The 18,175-nt window shown below is 46.2% G+C and overlaps 1 protein-coding gene across 6 annotated transcripts in view; it reads left to right on the top strand.

Moving 5' to 3' along the window:
* LOC127055818 (dimethylaniline monooxygenase [N-oxide-forming] 3-like) overlaps positions 1 to 18,175 on the top strand; it is a 161,295-nt gene that overhangs the window by 92,240 nt on the left and 50,880 nt on the right. For 3 of the 6 annotated variants that reach the window (XM_050963260.1, XM_050963259.1, XM_050963254.1), the window contains exon 2: positions 2,255 to 2,489. The exons of the other annotated variants lie outside the window; for them this stretch is intronic. The gene's annotated coding sequence lies outside the window, so the exon portion shown is untranslated. The remainder of the gene's footprint in view (positions 1 to 2,254; positions 2,490 to 18,175) is intronic. 6 annotated transcript variants of the gene reach the window in all.

Below are 18,175 nucleotides of genomic sequence, written 5' to 3'. Positions count from 1 at the left end.
AACTGCTCCCACACCACGTTCAGACTCATCCGTGGTTACTAGGAATGGCTGGTCAAAGTCTGGGGCCCTTAGCACAGGGTCAGACATGAGTGTCGCCTTAAGCTTGGTAAAGGCCTTCTGACACTCATCAGTCCACTTAACTGCATTTGGCTGGGTTTTTTTGGTCAGGTCTGTTAGTGGGGCAGTGATTTGGCTGTAGTGTGGTACAAATCGCCTGTAATACCCGGCCAAGCCTAAGGATTGGACCTGTTTCTTTGACCTTGGGACAGGCCACTTTTGGATAGCATCCACCTTGGCCTGTAGGGGGTTTATTGTTCCTCGACCCACCTGGTGTCCCAGGTAAGTCACTCTGTTTTGGCCTATTTGACACTTTTTGGCCTTAACAGTTAGTCCTGCCTGCCTGATGCGCTCAAAGACCTTTTCCAGGTGTAGTAGGTGTTCGGGCCAGGAGTCTGAAAAAATGGCCACATCATTGAGGTAGGCAACTGCATATTCTCCCAATCCTGCTAGGAGACCATCTACAACTCTTTGGAAGGTGGCGGGTGCATTTCGCAGCCCGAAAGGAAACACATTAAATTCATACACTCCTGCATGGGTGATGAAGGCTGACCTTTCTTTGGCGGGTTCATCTAGTGGTACTTGCCAGTACCCCTTGGTTAAGTCTATTGTAGAGATGAACTGGGCACGTCCCAAGTTTTCCAATAGCTCATAGCTGCATGGCATTGGATAGTTGTCTGGACGAGTTACCGCATTCAGCTTATGGTAGTCCATGCAAAAGCGTATTTCCCCATCTGGTTTGGGTACCAGAACGACTGGAGACGCCCATGCACTGGTAGATGAGCGGATTATACCCATCTGTAGCATGTTTTGGATCTCCCATTCTATAGCAGCTTGGGCATGAGGAGACACCCGGTAGGGTGGGGTTCTAACTGGGTGAGCATTACCTGTGTCAATGGAGTGGTATGCCTGTTCAGTCCATCCTGGGGTGGCTGAGAACAATGGGGCGAACTTAGTGCACAGCTCCTTGATCTATTGCCGCTGCAGACGTTCCAGGGCTGTGGAGAGGTTCACCTCTTCCACGCCACCGTCACTTTTTCCTTTGTAGAAGACACCTTCAGGCCACTTAGCGTCATCTCCTCCCTGGGCTGTAAACTGACAAACCTGTAAGTCTCTGGAATAAAAGGGCTTGAGAGAATTAACATGGTACACTTTAGGCTTTAGGGAGGAATTGGGAAATGCCTGAGGTAGCTAACAGCTCCCCGGCGCTCTTGGACCGTGAATGGCCCTTCCTATGACGCTTCCATCTTATGGGCCTGTTGTGCCTTCAAGACCATAACCTGGTCTCCTACCTTGAAGGAACGCTCTCTGGTATGTCTATCATACCAGGCCTTTTGCTCTTTTTGAGCATCCTTTAGGTTTTCTTTAGCAAGGCCTAAAGAGTGTCAGAGGGTGCTTTGTAGGTTGCTTACAAAGTCTAGAATGTTAGTTCCTGAAGAAGGCGTAAACCCCTCCCATTGCTGCTTCATCAACTGTAATGGTCCTTTAACCTCGTGGCCATAGACAAGCTCAAATGGTGAAAACCCTAAACTGGGATGTGGTACAGCCCTGTAGGCAAAAAGCAACTGCTGCAACACTAGGTCCCAATCACTGGAGTGTTCAGTGACGAATTTACGTATCATGGCCCCCAAAGTTCCATTAAACCTCTCCATCAGGCCATTGGTTTGATGGTATGGGGTGGCAATGAAATGATCCACCCCATGAGCTTCCCACAGATCTTTCATGGTCCCTGCTAGGAAATTAGTTCCTGAATCTGTAAGGATGTCGGAGGGCCAACCTACCCTGGCAAAAATGTCTGTTAGGGCCTGGCACACAGTTTTAGCCCTGGTGTTGCTTAGAGCTACTGCTTCTGGCCACTGGGTAGTAAAGTCCACGAAAGTCAGTATGTACTGCTTTCCCCTGGGGGTCTTTTTTGGGAAAGGACCCAGAATATCCACAGCTACTCGCTGAAATGGGACCTCAATTATGGGGAGTGGCTGGAGAGGGGCCTTGACCTGGTCTTGGGGCTTTCCCACTCTTTGGCACACCTCACAAGACCGGATATACTTGGCAACGTCCTTGCCCATCCCCTCCCAGTGGAAGGACTTCCCCAACCAGTCCTTGGTTCTGTTCACCCCAGAATGGCCACTGGGATGATCATGGGCTAAGCTTAAGAGCTTCCCCCAGTACTTAGTGGAACCACCAACTGTTTTTGCAGATTCCAGTCTTCCTAGTATCCACCAGAAAGAGTCTCCTTGTATAAAAGTCCTTGTTCTACAACAAACCGGGATCGGTTAGAAGAGCTGAGAGGCAGCGGGGTGCTCCGTGCCGCTGCCCAATCTTTCTGAAAGCTGTCATCTGCTTCCTGCTCAGTCTGGAACTGTTCCCTTGAGGCTGGAGACGCCAGTTCCTCCTTAGACTGTGGACTTGGGCTTGGTCCCTCTGGAAGCGATGTAGGTGATGGGATTGTTTTCGTTGCTGGTGCACCGCTCCCCTCTGGTGTACCAGGTGGTATTTCAGGCTGTAGCTGAGCCTCTTGGGTATGGTTGTCTGCTGCTTCTGCCAGTTCAGGCCCGCTGGTGCCCTCTGGCGTTGGGGTTGAAGATGGGTTTGCAAGCGCTGGCATCAGTGCTGGCAATGGTTCTGGTGCTGGTTGCTTTTCCAGTTCCTGGTCTGGGACTGGAGGCACTGTGGCTGTTGCAGTCATTGGCAGGATATCCGGTTCCACCACCTCTGTCTGGATCTCTGGTAACACAGACGGGGCCCTTGTGGATGGCTCAGGAACAGGGATGGGTCTGGAAGCTTGCCTGGCTTGGCTGCGTGTAACTATTTTCACCCTCTTGGCCCACTTTACCTGGATGGCCAAGTCTTCCCTCAGTAGCATGGGGATAGGATAATTGTCATAGACTGCAAGAGTCCACATTCCTGACCAGCCTTTGTACTGGACAGGCAGTTCAGCTGTAAGCAAGTCTACAGATTTTGACATGAAGGGGTAAATTGTCACTTGGGCCTTTGGGTTGATGAATTTGGGGTCCACTAAGGATTGGTGGATAGCTGACACTTGTGCCCCCGTGTCTCTCCAAGCGATAACCTTCTTTCCGCCCACTCTCAAAATTTCCCTTCGCTCCGAGGGTATCTGAGAGGCACCTGGGCCTGGGGATTTTTGGTGTGATGGTGATGTAATGAACTGCACTCGGTTGGGGTTCTTGGGGCAGTTGGCCTTTGTAGAAGTCTGTTAGTTATATACTTAGTAGTATATGTAAAGGTGCATGTGTTGTATTACTCTGTTTATTTTAGAGTTCTAGGAAGAAATCGCCGCCAGTGAGATTCCCCACTGTCTGCGATTTGGGGGGCGTGTCATAAACAGATAGCTAAGGGTTAATGTTCTTTTACCTGTAAAGGGTTAACAAAGGGAACCAAACACTTGACCAGAGGACCAATCAGGAAACAAGACTTTTTCAAATCTGGGTGGAGGGAAGTTTTGGGTGTGAGTTCTTTGTTCTTTGTCTTGGTTCGGTGCCCCTCTCGGCTCTGAGAGTGATCTTTCTAGCTCCAGGCTTTCTAATCTTCTGTTTCCAAGTTGTAAGTACAAGGATAGTAAGACAATAGGCTTGTATTGTTTTTTTGTATTTACATGTGTGTAGTTGCTGGAATGTGTTAAATTGTATTCTTTTTGGATAAGGCTGTTTATTCATTTTTTCTGTTAAGCAATTGACCCTGTATATTGTCACCTTGATACAGGGTCAATTGCTTAACAGAAAAAATGAATAAACAGCCTTATCCAAAAAGAATACAATTTAACACATTCCAGCAACTACACACATGTAAATACAAAAAAACAATACAAGCCTATTGTCTTACTATCCTTGTACTTACAACTTGGAAACAGAAGATTAGAAAGCCTGGAGCTAGAAAGATCACTCTCAGAGCCGAGAGGGGCACCGAACCAAGACAAAGAACAAAGAACTCACACCCAAAACTTCCCTCCACCCAGATTTGAAAAAGTCTTGTTTCCTGATTGGTCCTCTGGTCAAGTGTTTGGTTCCCTTTGTTAACCCTTTACAGGTAAAAGAACATTAACCCTTAGCTATCTGTTTATGACAGCCTTTATGTCCCAGTTCATTACATTTAAAGCATCGCCCAGCTGACTGGTCACTGGGCCGAGGTGGGTTACTGGAGACTGGTGAGGTGGGAGAATAGGGAGTCTGGGGCTTTCCTTGGGTTGTAGGTGGGGTCTTGGGTTGCCCTCGGTTATAGGGTTTATTGTCTGTGTGCCTCCTGTGATATTCGCTCCCCTTGACAGTAGCTTTTTCTTTTTCTGCCACTTTCACCCATCTGGCTCCAATCTCCCCCTCCTCAGTTACAGTTTGGGCTTCCCATCTAGGATGTACCTTTCTATTTCCTCAGGAACACCCTCTAAGAACTGCTCCAATTGTATTAGGAGGTGCAGCTTGTCCAGAGATTTAACATTGGCTCCTGATATCCAGGCATCATAATTCTTTCCAATGTGGTAGGCGTGTCGGGTGAATGACACATCTGGTTTCCACCTTCGGGCTCTGAACCTCCGACGGGGATGCTCAGGTGTTAGCCCCATTCTGATTCTGGCCTTGGTTTGAAAAAGTTTATAATTGTTCATGTGTTCCTTAGGCATTTTAGCCGCCATCTCTGCTAAGGGTCCACTGAGCTGTGGCCTCAGCTCTATCATGTACTGGTCTTCAGAGATGTTGTACCCATGGCAGGTCCTTTCAAAATTTTCTAAGAAGGCCTCAGTGTCATCACTTGCCTTGTAGGTGGGAAATTTCCTGGGATGGGGAACAGTAATGGAGAAGGGTTGTTAGGGTTGGCTGTGTCCTTCTGCTTAGCCTTTTCTAATGCCAGGGCCTGCTGGTGGGCTTCCCTCTGGAGCTCCATCTCTCTCCTGTGGGCCGCCTCTTTGTCTTCTTGTTCTCTTTTGTGGGCTGCCTCTTCCTTGGCTATTTCTGCATTAATTAGTTCTATCCGTCTCCTATGTTCGTTGTCTTTCTCTATGGCTTCTAGCTTTGCCCGTTCCTGCTTAATGGCTTCCTTTGTACTTATGGTTCCTGCTTTCTTGTGCTGGGTGCACCCTCTGCTGCTTACTGCTTGAAATGCTGCAGCTCTGGATGCTTCCTCAGGGTTGCTTGGCAACAGAGACTTCTAACTATCTATGCCCGGAGAGCTAGAAAGAAAAAAAAAAAAAGAACCATTCATTTGCAAATGTCTTTTGCTGGTCTCTGCTGCTCACAGCTCGAGTTTCCTTTGTTTAACAAAGACCCTTGTTAAAGAACTTAACACCTATGCCTTCAGGCTGTCTATCCTAGCAGCCAGAAAGGAGAGAAGAAAAAAAATTCCTGGCTGTAGTTTTAAAAAAAACCCTCTCTGCCTGCTTTTAAACAGCTAGTAGAGAGAGAAGAAAAAATCCTACTGGCTTTTGAGACTATTTTCCAAGCTGTTAGAAAGGAGAAAGAAAAAAACTCACTGGCTTATCCCACCTCTACCACCATGTTGGGGTCTCTTTCCCACTTTGAACTTTAGTGTCCAGAAAGTGGGGACCTGCATGTCCCTTCTAAGCTTAATTCCTAGCTTAGATCTTATAGCGCTGCCACCAACCAGAGCTTTAGTGTCTGGTGCACTCCTTGTCCCCCCCAAAACCTTCCCTGGGGAGACCAAGACCCAACCCCCCTGGGTCTTAAAACAAGGGGAAATAAACCATCCCCCCTATCTTCCCCTCCCAGACTTTCCCCTCCCTGCGTTACCCTGAGAGATACTATGATTCAAACTCCTTGAATCTTAAAACAGAGAGGGAATTCACCTTCCCCCCCTTTTCTCCCCCTCCCAGACTCTCCCTGAGAGAGAGACACTGATGCCAACTCTTTGGATCCTAACACAGAGAGAAATTAACCTTTTCCTCCCCCTTCTCTCCTTTCCCCCACCAATCCCTGGTGAGTTCAGAACCAGTCCCCTTGGGTCTTACACAAGGACAAAATCAATCAGATTCTTAAAAAGAAAAGCTTTTAATTACAGAAAGAAAAAAATAAAAATTATCTCTGTAAAAATCAAGATGGAAAAATGTTTACAGGGTCTCAGCTTTACCTAGACCAGAGGGACTCCCCTTCCCAGCCTAAGTATAAGTTACAGCAAACAGAGGTGAAATATCCTTCCAGCAAAATACACATTTGCAAATAAAGAAAAGAAACATAAATCTAATCCGCTTTCTATCTATTACTTACTATTTTGAACCTGAGAGACTGTTTCAGTAAGATAGGAGAAATCTGGTTGCATGTCTGGCTTCTCTTATCCCAAGAGAGAACAAAGAACAGAACAAACAGCACAAAACAAAAGCTTCCCTCCACCAAGATTTGAAAGTATCTTGTCTTCCGATTGGTCCTTTGGTCAGGTGTCAGCCAGGTTCACTGAGCTTGTTAACCCTTTACAGGTAAAAGAGGCATTAACCCTTAACTATCTGTTTATGACAGTCCACATCTCGAATACTGTGTACAGATGTGGTCTCCTCACCTCAAAAAAGATATGCTAGCACTAGAAAAGGTTCAGAAAAGGGCAACTAAAATGATTAGGGGTTTGGAGAGGGTCCCATACGAGGAAAGATTAAAGAGGCTAGGCCTCTTCAGCTTGGAAAAGAGGAGACTGAGGGGGGATATGATAGAGGTATATAAAATCATGAGTGATGTGGAGAAAGTGGATAAGGAAAAGTTATTTACTTATTCCCATAATACAAGAACTAGGGGTCACCAAATGAAATTAATAGGTAACAGGTTTAAAACAAATAAAAGGAAGTTCTTCTTCACACAGTGCACAGTCAACCTGTGGAACTCCTTGCCTGAGGAGGCTGTGAAGGCTGGGACTATAACAATGTTTAAAAGGGAACTGGATAAATTCATGGTGGCTAAGTCCATAAATGGCTATTAGCCAGGAAGGGTAAAGAATGGTGTCCCTAGCCTCTGTTCATCAGAGGATGGAGATGGATGGCAGGAGAGAGATCACTTGATCATTGCCTGTTAGCTTCACTCCCTCTGGGGCACCTGGCATTGGCCACTGTCAGTAGACAGATACTGGGCTAGATGGACCTTTGGTCTGACCCAGTACGGCCGTTCTTATGTTCTTATCATTTCCTGCTTAAGAAAAGGCTGACTGGATGAGTGAGGGGATAGACAGTGAACTTGAGCCTCTCCTCTCCAGATGACCAGGATGAAGCTGACCCAGGCCAGTTGTGACGGATGTGAAATAAGATGGGGGAATTCAGTCCAGTTCTTAGTGACCAAGTGTCCACCTCACCATCCCACAACTAGCAGCAACTAGCTTCCTTATTGACAATCTCATCAGAGAGACCCAGGATTAAATAGACAACTAGATGGAACCAACCCTAGGTCAGGCCTGAAACTAGATGTGAATTTTGGTTTGTTGGGTTTTATGGGGCGGTTGGTGAGTAGATTTTTCACCAAAAGTGCATTTGGGGGGGCTCTGAAACTATTTGTGAAGTGAAGTCAAATTCAACGTATAGTTTTGACTGAAAATAAATGATTTTTCTTGAGAAAATGGTGAGACATTTCATTTCAAGTTTTTGTTTCAAAACCGCCTTTCATTTTCCAGTGCAGCCAATTTTTAAAACAACAAAACTGAAAACAGCTGAATCAAAACAAACAAAAAACACAGAAGAAAAATAGTTTCAGCTCCAAATGAAACTTGAATTTTCAATTTCCGTTCAACCCAAAATGACTTTTTGGGATAGTGGGGGTGGGATTTTTCAGTTTGGTCACTGAACTTAAAATTCAATTATTTACTCCTCTCTGCTAGTCACTCCCATAAAGAAACAGCACAACCATCCATAGCTTCCCAACAGCAACTCACTAATATATCTTAGTGGTGCACTGTAAGAATCAATTCTAGTGGTGAAAGAAAAAGGGTCTCTGGGTCCATTTAGTTCTTGGCCTTTCTGTTGATACTGCCAACAAGGAGGCCAGAGCTGATAGGATTTTTATTTCATTTGTGCTTTTGTTTGTTTTAAATGCTGACACTTTGTTCACCAGGAACTCAACTGAGACTCACCAACTGACTTCATATTAGCTGCTGAATGGCTGTCAGATGGCACTACTGCTCTGGAGTGAACATAAACTGGTATCCAAAAGGTAAAAGGGTGTGGTCAAAACTTTCCAATTTGGGTGCCTAAGGTCAAGTTCCTCAATGAGTTTGGCCTGTGTGATGGTGGCACAGCTTGCCTGGAGCAAGGCATTTCATGTAAGAGCTCCTTGCACTCTTAAGTTCAACTCAAGAGTTGGCCTCCTCAGCCTTTAAACTCCAGAACAAAATAGCCAGTTTATCACACAGCTCCAGCTGAAGGTGCAGTTAGACCCAGACCCAGGCCTGCAGTTCTGGGTTAGGACCTGTGACCTCCTCCCTATCTTGGCTTCACCCAGCACTCCTCAGAAGAAGAAGCAGGCAAGCCTTCTAGGCAAAGTATGGAAATGTCACCAATGATAAATTATTATAAGGTGAATGCACAATTTAGTTCAAAGACCACGTCAAAGAGTAGTTATCAACTGTTAGTTGGCAAACTGGGAAAATATATCTAGTGGGGCTCTGTAGGGTTCCTTCCTGGGTCTGGTACTAGTCAATATTTTCATTAATGACTTAGATAGTGGGGTGGAGACTGTGTTTATACAATTTGAGACTGGGTGGGAGGGTTTGCAAGCACTTTGAAGGCCTGAATTAGAATTCAAAATGGCTTTGACAAATGGGAGAATTGGTCTGAATTAATCATGATGAAATTCAATAAAGACAAGTGCAAAGTTCTTCACTTAGGAAAAATCAAATGCACAACTATAAAATGGAGAATAACTGGCTAGGTGGTCATACTGCTGAAAAAGAATAGAGGGTTATAGTGGATCAGAAATTCAATAAGCGTCAGCAATGTGATGCAGTTGCCAGAACAGGCTAATATTATCGTGGGGGTGGCTGTTAACAGGAGTGTCATATATAAGACATGAGAGGTAATTGTCCCACTCCACTCGGCACTGATGAGGTCTCAGCTGGAATACTGTATCCAGTTCTCTGTGCCACAATTCAGGAAAGATATGTACAAATTAGAGAAAGTCGAGAGGAGAGCAACAAAAATTATAAAAGGTTTAGAAAAACTGACCTATGAGGAATGGCTAAAAAAAAAAACCTTAAGACTGAGGGGGGACATAATAAGTCTTCAAATATGTTAAGAGTTGTTATAAAGAAGGAAAGGGATCAATTGTTCTCCATGTCCACTGAAGGCAGACAAATAGGAATGGATAAATCTGCAGCAAGGTTAAGTTAGATATTAAGAAAAACTTTCTAACACTAAGGGTAGTTAAGTTCTTGAATCATAGAAAATTAGGGTTGGAAGAGACCTCAGGAGGTCATCTAGTCCAACCCCCTGCTCAAAGCAGGACCAATCCCCAACTAAATCATCCCAGTCAGTGCTGTGTCAAACTTGACCTTAAAATCCTCTCAGGAAGGAGATTCCACCATCTCTCAAGGTAACCCATTCCAGTGCTTCACCACCCTCCTAGTGAAATAGTGTTTCCTAATATCCAACCTAAACCTCCCCCACTGCAATTTGAGACCATTGCTGCTTTTTCTGTCATCTGCCACCACTGAGGACAGCCTAGCTCCATCCTCTTTGGAACCCCTCCCCCGTTCAGATATTTGAAGGCTGCTATCAAATCCCCACTCACTATTCTCTTCTGCAGATTTAATAACCCCAGTTCCCTCAGCCTGTTCTTGTAAGTCATGTGCCCCAGCCCCCTAATCATTTTCGTTGCCCTCAACTGGACACTCTCCAATTTGTCCACATCCTTTCTGTAGTGGGGGGCTCAAAACTGGACACAATACTCCAGACATGGCCTTACCAGTGCTGAATAGAGACGAATAAGCACTTCCCTCGATCTGCTGGCAGTGCTTCTACTAATGCAGCCCAATATGCAGTTAGCCTTCTTGGCAACAAGGGCACACTCTTGACTCATATCCAGCTTCCCATCCACTGTAATCCCCAGGTTCTTTTCTGCAGAACTGCCGCTTAGCCAGTCGGTCCCCACCCTGTAGTAGTGCATGGGATTCTTCTGTCCTAAGTGCAGGACTCTGCACTTGTCCCTGTTGAACCTCATCAGATTTATTTTGACCCAATCTTCCAATTTGTCTAGGTCACTCTAGACCCTATCCCTATGCTCCAGCATATCTACCTTTCTCCCCAGTGTAGTGTCATCCGTAAACTTGCTGAGGGTGCAATCCATCCCATCATCCAGATCATTAATGAAGATGTTGAACAAAACCAGCCCCAGGACAGACCCCTGGGGCACTCCGCTTGATACCACCTGCCAACTAGACATCGAGCCGTTGATCACTATCCATTGAGTTTGACAATCTAGACCACTTTCTATCCACCGAATAATCCATTCATCCAATCCGTACTTCTTGAACTTGTTGGCGAGAATACTGTGGGAGACCATATCAAAAGGTTTGCTAAAGTCAAGGTATACCACGGCCACCACTTTCCCCATATCCACAAAGCAAGTTATTTCAACATAGAAGGCAATCAGGTAGGTCAGGCATGACTTGCCCTTGGTGAATCCATGTTGACTGTTCCTGATCACCTTCCTCTCCTTCAAGTTCTTCAAAATGGTTTCCTTGAGCACCTGCGCCATGATTTTTCCAGGGACTGAGGTGAGGCTGACCAGTCTGTAGTGCCCCTGGTTCTCTTTCTTTCCTTTTTTAAAGATGGGCTCCATATTTGCCTTTTTCCAATCATCATGGACCTTCCCCAATTGCCATGAGTTTTCAGAAATAATGGCCAATGGCTCTACAATCACATCAGCCAACTCTCTCAGCACCCTAAGATGCATTGCATCCAGCCCCATGGACTTGTGGATGTCCAGCTTTTCCAAGTAGTCCTTAATCTGTTATTTCACCACTGAGGGCTGCTCACCTCCTCCTCATACTGTGCTGCCCAATGCAGCAGTCTGGGAGCTGATCTTGCCTGTGAAGACTGAGGCAAAAAAAGCATTTAATACTTCAGCTTTTTCCACCCCTTCTGTTGCTAGGTTGCCTCCCCCATTCAATAGGGGTCTCACACTTTCCCTGACCAGCTTCTTGTTACTAACATGCCTGTAGAAACTCTCGTTACCCTTCACACCCCTGGCTAGCTGCAACTCCAATTGTGCTTTGGCCTTCCTGGCATGCTTCAGCAATATTTTTATACTGCTCCCTAGTCATCTGTCCAAGTTTCCACTTCATGTGAGCTTTCTTTTTGTGTTTAAACTCACCAAAGATTTCCCTGATAAGCTAAACTGGTCACCTGCCATATTTGCTATTCTTTCTGCACATTGGCATAGTTTGTTCCTGCACCCTTTAAAATACAGCCCGCTCTCCTTGACTCCTTTCCCCCTCTTATTAGCCTCCCAGGGAATCCCGCCTATCAGTTCCCCAAGAGAGTCAAAGTCTGCTTTTCTGAATTCCAGGGTCCGTATTCTGCTGCTCTCCTTTCTTCCTTTTGTCAGAATCCTGAATTCGACCATCTCATGGTCACTGTTGCCCAGGTTGCCACCAACTTCTACTTCTCCTACCAATTCTACCCTGTTTGTGAGCAGCAGCTCAAGGGGAGCATGGGCCCTAGTCGGTTCCTCCAGCACTTACACCAGGAAGTTGTCCACAACATTCTCCAAAAAGTTCCTGGATTGTCTGTGCACTGCTGTATTGCACTCCCAGCAGATGTCAGGATGAATGAAGTCCCCCATGAGAAGCAGGGCCTGTGATCTGGAAACTTCTGTTAGTTGTCCAGAGAAAGACTTGTCTTGGTCTGGTGGTCTACAGCAGATGCCCACCGCAACATCACCCTTGTTGCTCTCGTCTCTAACCTTAACCCAAAGACTCTCAAAAGGCTTTTCTCCAGTTTCATACTGGAGCTCTGAGCAATCATACTGTTCTGTTACATACAGTGCAACTCCTTTACCTTTTCTCCCCCGCCTGTCCTTCCTGAACAGTTTATACCCATCCATGACAGTGCTCCGGTCATGTAAGTTACCCTACCACATCTCCATTATTCCAATAACATCATAGTTCCTTGACTGTGCCAGGACTTCCAATTCTTCCTACTTGTTTCCCAGGCTTCTTGCATTTGTGTACAGGCACCTAAGATAACTAGCTGATTGCCCTACTTTCTCTGTATGAATCATGAGACCTCCCCTTTTGCACCCTCCTCCTTGTGTTTCCACCCAGTATCCCATTTCCCCACTTGCCTGAGGCCTTAGGTCTCCATCCCCTAGCAAACCTAGTTTAAAGCCCTCCTCACTAGGTTAGCCAGCCTGCCTGCGAAGATGCTTTTCCCTCTTTTTGTTAGGTGGATCCCCTCTCTTCCTAGCAATCCTTCTTCCTGGAACAACATTCCATGCTCAAAGAATCCAAAGCCCTCTCTCCTACACCACCTGCGTAACCACGCATTTACTTCCAAAGTTCGATGGTGCCTACCTGAGCCTTCACCTTCAACTGGAAAGATGGATGAGAACACGACTTGAGCCTCAAACTCCTTTATCCTTCTTCCCAGAGCCACATAGTCTGCAATGCCCTGCTCAAAGTCACTCTTGGCAGTTTCATTGGTGCCCATGTGAAGAAGTAGGAAGGGGTAGCGGTCTGAGGCAGTGTTCCCTCTAATTTTTTACATCCATTTGCAGAATGAATTTTGTTATGTGCACCAATATAGAGATGATGTGTGGTGGGGATGGGAGTGAGGGATTCAGAGTGTAGGAGGGGGGTGACGGCTGTGACAGAGGGTTGAGATGTGGAGAGGGCGAGGGCTCTGGCTGGGGGTGTGGGCTCTGGGGTGGGGATGGGGATGAGGGGTTCAGGATGCGAGAGGGGACTCAGGGTTGGGACAGAGAGTTGGATGCAGGTGGTGAGGGCTCCAGCTAGGGGTGAAGGCTCTGGGGTGGAGCTGGGGATGAGGGGCTCGGAGTGTGGGAGGGGGCTCGGGGCTGGGGCAGAGGGTTGGGAAGGGGGTGTGTGGGCTCTGGAGTTGAGCTGGGGATGATGGGTTTGGGGTGCAGACTGCCCCAGTGCTGTGGTGGGCAGAGAGGACTCCACCCAGACCTCTCCCACCACAGCAGCTTGGGGTCATGGGAGAGGTGCTTCTTCTCAGCTACAGTCGCTCCGGTGGGGCTGGGCTGGGCCTAAAGAGGGTCTCCTCTCCCCCAGCTGTGGCAAGTCTGGGGCAGGTCCGTGCTGAGGCCAGCAGGGAGGGGTGCATCTCCCCACCATGCTGGGGGAAAGGCATCTCTCCCAATTGCAGCACTGAACCTCTGTGTGGGGCTTAATAGGCAGCTGTGCAGCGGAACAGCCACGCAGCTTAGAGGGAACTTAGGTTCGAGAACTTGATCAGTCTCAGCAGACACTCTGTCACATCCTGAATTCTAGCTCCAGGCAAGCAGCACACTTCTCAAGTCTCCCGGTCTGGGTGGCAAAAGGATGACTCCGTGTGCCTAAGGAGGGAGTCCTCGATCACCACCACCCATCTCCTCCTCTTGGGAGTGGTGGTCATGGAACCCCCATCCCTAGGACAATGCATCCCATGCCTTCCAGTCGATGGGGGCTCCTTCTGATCCCTTCCTCAGATGACTCTTCCAAGCCATTCTCAGTTGTAGTACCTGTGCAGAGAGCCTGAAAATGGTTTCTTACCTCTATCTGCATTGGGGTGGATATGAGTTCTTCTCTTTCTTCTTCTGGAGGTCACATACTGCCAATGTTCTTCCCCTTTCTGCATTGCCCTCTCTGATTCTTCAGCATGCTGTGACTGCAGTACAAAACGCTGAATCCTATCGAGAAAGTCTTCATTTTCTCTGATGCAATGCAGGTTTGATACTTGGGTCTCTAGTCCTTTAACCTTCTCTTCCAATATAGAGACCAGCTTATACTTCGTACAGATGAAGTCACTTCTGTCCTCTGGGAGAAAGACAAACATGGCATATCCTGTGCAGGTCACAACAGTTGATCACTCACTATCAATATTGTCTTATTTCCAAGAGTCTCTTCAGATGTTGTATTTACTGCTCACAGAAGCCTGAAAGGCAAAAAAAACTCTGTGGGAACTCCACAGGCAAACTCCCCCCCGGGCGAACTTCCTCTGTTTGTTTCCACTCAGTTCACAACTGGCTACTCTTATATAAATCTGCTGGCTTGAAGCTGTTGCCCTGGCTCAAAGCCTTCCCTCCAATCAACCACTCCAGCCCACCTGGAACAAAGCACACTGATGAAGTTTTGGAAATCCTGTCATTGGAGGTTTTTAAGAACATGTTGGACAAACACCTGTCAGGGATGGTTTAGGTTTACTTGGTCCTGACTCAGCACAGAGGACTGGACATTGTGACCTCTCAGGGTCCCTTCCTGCCTTACATTTTTATGATTCTAAACTCACCTGCTGGGTCTTGACTGATTGCTGCCTACTCCCGGCCCTTCTAGCCATTGGGGGATCATTTCTTATTGGCTTTGCCTGTACCAGAGCCTGATTGACTTCTTGAGGCAATTCTCAAAGGTCTAACTCAGGGCCCTCTTTCCCAGGTGACAATGTTCCTTTGAGCAGTTGTGGTAGGGTGGTAATTCTTCCAGCAAGGACAGAGAAGGCCTGACTCGGTCACAGATGTATATCTTTGTCTTTACAAACCCCATTTTATTTGTAAATACCATTTTGATTGTAAAGTTCATTGTACATTCACTGTTACCTTTTAACCTCCATCTTGGACTGGGATTAGCAGAGATTCAGTTTGCTCCTAGCAGAGGGTTAACAGTAAAGAACAATCAAGGGTCATTAACCTAGATGATCCACCATTCAAATGGAAGCACACTGGAACACTGAGATGGCTAAAGTCCAGTTCTCCTAGATAGGCTGTAAATAAGCAATGAATTGTCTGACAAGGAACTTGAAACAACTCAGGAGTCAGCTGATAGAGGAGATTGAAAGTTTCTAAAAAGGACTCTCTCCAGCAAGTGGGGAGGGAGGGGAAACCAGAACAAAAGGACAAGGCTGTGGAGAAGGAAAGAAAGAATCCAGGACCCCCTAGAAGGAGAATAAGAGCCCTTGGGGTCTTAAGGAGAGATGAGGAAACTGAGGCAGGGATTTGCATGCAGGCTTTGTTATTTTTCCATTCAAACCCTTCTGCCAGCAGTGGCAGCAGTGACAAGGGCCAGGTTCACTCTTTCTCTTAACAAAACAGAACAGAAATGCTGAGGAGTCTCAGTTCCACTGACTTCCGTGAGAACCGAGGTTGCAGAGCACTCCTGAAAATCAGGCCTGATTAATTCATGAGCCTATGCCAAGTCATCCCCTGTGGGTCCGGGGACAGAATAGGCCCACTGCTCCTCCTGCATGTCATAACAGGCAACTAAGAAGGGGCTGCCAGGGAGAGATGGGCTCCGCCAGGTTAGAAATTTGCCCATGACACACCATATGATGAGCAAGTCAACCATGTCCATACCAGATTGGCTACAGGTCAGGTTAATAATGACCATGCCATCCATCTCCCACTAGGGCTGACACAACAAGTATACTACTGGTGTAACCCCAACAAAGAGGATCCGTGGAAGAGACAACATCACCATAGCCACATGGAATGTAAGGACATTTAGAAAAATAGGGAGGCTGAAAGAAATCACTTACGAAATGGAGCAATACACTTGGCACATCCTAGTAATCTCTGAGGTCAGATGGAAGAACTTTGAAGAGGCACTAATGGAAGAAGGCCATGTACGCTATTACAATGGAGAGGACAAATATGCCAGTGGTGTGGGACGTCTTGTTCATAAAGATCTCAAGAATTCAGTATTAGGATGCTGCCCAATATCCAACAGGCTTATTTCCATCTGTGTAAAGGCAGTACCATTTAATCTCACAGCAATACAAGTTTACGCCCTTACAACAGACTATGATGATGAGCAAATTAAAGAATTTACAATCAGCTCCAAGACATCATTGATAAGGTACACAAGAAAGATATCCTGATTGTACAGGGAGATTGGAATGCCAAAGTGGGTATTGACACACAGGTAGAACTGTGATGTTATGGTGGCCCTTTCTGTAATGCAGTAACCAATGACAGGGGATTGAGACTTTTGGAGTTTTTCAGCTATAAGAATCTGGTTCTTGCAAACACATTGGAAGCACATAAAGCATCCAGATAATCAATGTGGCAGGCACCTGATGGTATACTTCACAGCTAGATCGACTACGTCATGGTGCAAAACCAATTTCATTCTGGGATTAACAGAGCTAAAACAAGGAGCTTCCCTAGTGCTGATACTGGAAGTAATCACAACCTTGTTATGCTAAACTTTTGGCTCTGGCTAAGGAAAATTGTCAGGCCAAAGCTCACCAGAATCAAGTTTGACTCAAAAAGACTCAGGGACCGAAGCATTGCAGAGTCATTCCAAGCAATGATCGGTGGAAAATTTGCCCTGCTGCTTGCTCTAGAGGAAGAAGTAGAAACAATGACCAACAACACTGTAATGAATGAGGCAGCAATGGACATCCTTGGGAAACACCGTAAGAAGAGAAAAACATGAGTCACAAATGAAATACTACAAATGTGTGACATTAGGAGAGAACTCAAGAGAAACAAGAACTGCACTGAGGGAGTTGTTAAATGCAGAGTGATTGGTAGAAACATCAAGAAGGAAAGAAGGTGGCCAACGAGATATGGGTTGAAAAACAATGCTCTAAAACTGAAGAGTGTATCAATAATAAAAATAGCAAATGAGCCTTCCAGGTTGTAAAAGATCTTACAAAGGAAAGATGGACCAAAGCTAACACAATTCAAGACAAAGAAGGGAACAGTCTTACAGAAGAAAGGAACATCATCAATAGGCAGACAAACTACTGCTCTGATCTATACAACCACCAGACAAATTTAGACCCTAGTGTCCTAGACAGTGAAGATTTAACAGAGGAGGATGACTTTCCAATACTGCATGAAGAAGTGGAGACAGCAGTGAAATCACTTAAGAACAGAAAGGCTACAGATATTGACAACATCCTAGCTGAACTGATGAAATTTGGAGAAGAAATAGTAATTGATGTACTCACCAAGTTCTGCATCAAGATCTGGCAGACCGGGTTAGTGGCCCTCCATGTGGACACAGTCACTAATCATCACTCTGCCAAAGTGTGATGGTATAATTCTCCACTCTGAACCTTAGCGTCCAAAAGATGGGGTACAAGCATGAATTCCTCTAAGCTTAATTACCAGCTTAGAACCTGTAGCGCTGCCACCAACCAGGAATTTCAGTGCCTGGTACACTCTGGTCCCCCCAAGACCTTGCCCAGGGCCGTAGCAACAAAGAACGTGGCCCTCTCCGAACATATGTCCAGGGCCCCTTACAATGCAGAAACGATAAAAAACTAAACTAAATTAATAACATTTATCCACCGACCGCCATTATGAACGCAAATACACATTCTTTGAATGGATCCAACTAAAATTCGAAACTGACCGACAGACAACTGATGTAGCCAATAGCATTATGATGTATCATAATGACTTCATGGTTTTGTCAGTAAAACCAACATGGATTGTGCAATAGCGTCAATAAATGTCACTTACCTAGTTATACCTTACTTTTTTTTTTTGCCACTTTTAGGGGCCCCCTTCCTTGTGGGGCCCCCTCTGGTTGGAGGGTATGGAGGGCACTCGCTACGCCTCTGACCTTGCCCAGGGAACCCCAAGACCCAGACCCTCTGAATCTTACCACAAGGAAAGAAAACCCTTTCCCCCACCGTTGCCTCTCCCAGGCTTCCCCTCCCTGGGTTACCCTGGAAGATCACTGTGATTCAAACTCCTTGAATCTTAAACGGAGAGGAAAATGCACCTTTCCCCCTCTTTCTCTCTCGTCCTCCCAGACTCTCCCTGAGAGAGACAGTAATCCTAACACAGAGAGAAATTAGCCTCTTTCTCCCCCTTCCCTCCTTTCTCCCCACCAATTCCCTGGTGAATCCAGACCCCATCCCCTGGGGTCTCACACCAGAATACAAAAACAATCAGGTTCTTAAACAAGAAACTTTTAATTAAAGAGAGAAAAACAGTAAAAATTATCTTTGTAAATT

This window comes from Gopherus flavomarginatus, chromosome 7, assembly GCF_025201925.1.
Source record: "Gopherus flavomarginatus isolate rGopFla2 chromosome 7, rGopFla2.mat.asm, whole genome shotgun sequence".
Classification (NCBI taxonomy): Eukaryota; Metazoa; Chordata; order Testudines; family Testudinidae; genus Gopherus; species Gopherus flavomarginatus.
This window is presented reverse-complemented; position numbering and strand designations above follow the sequence as displayed.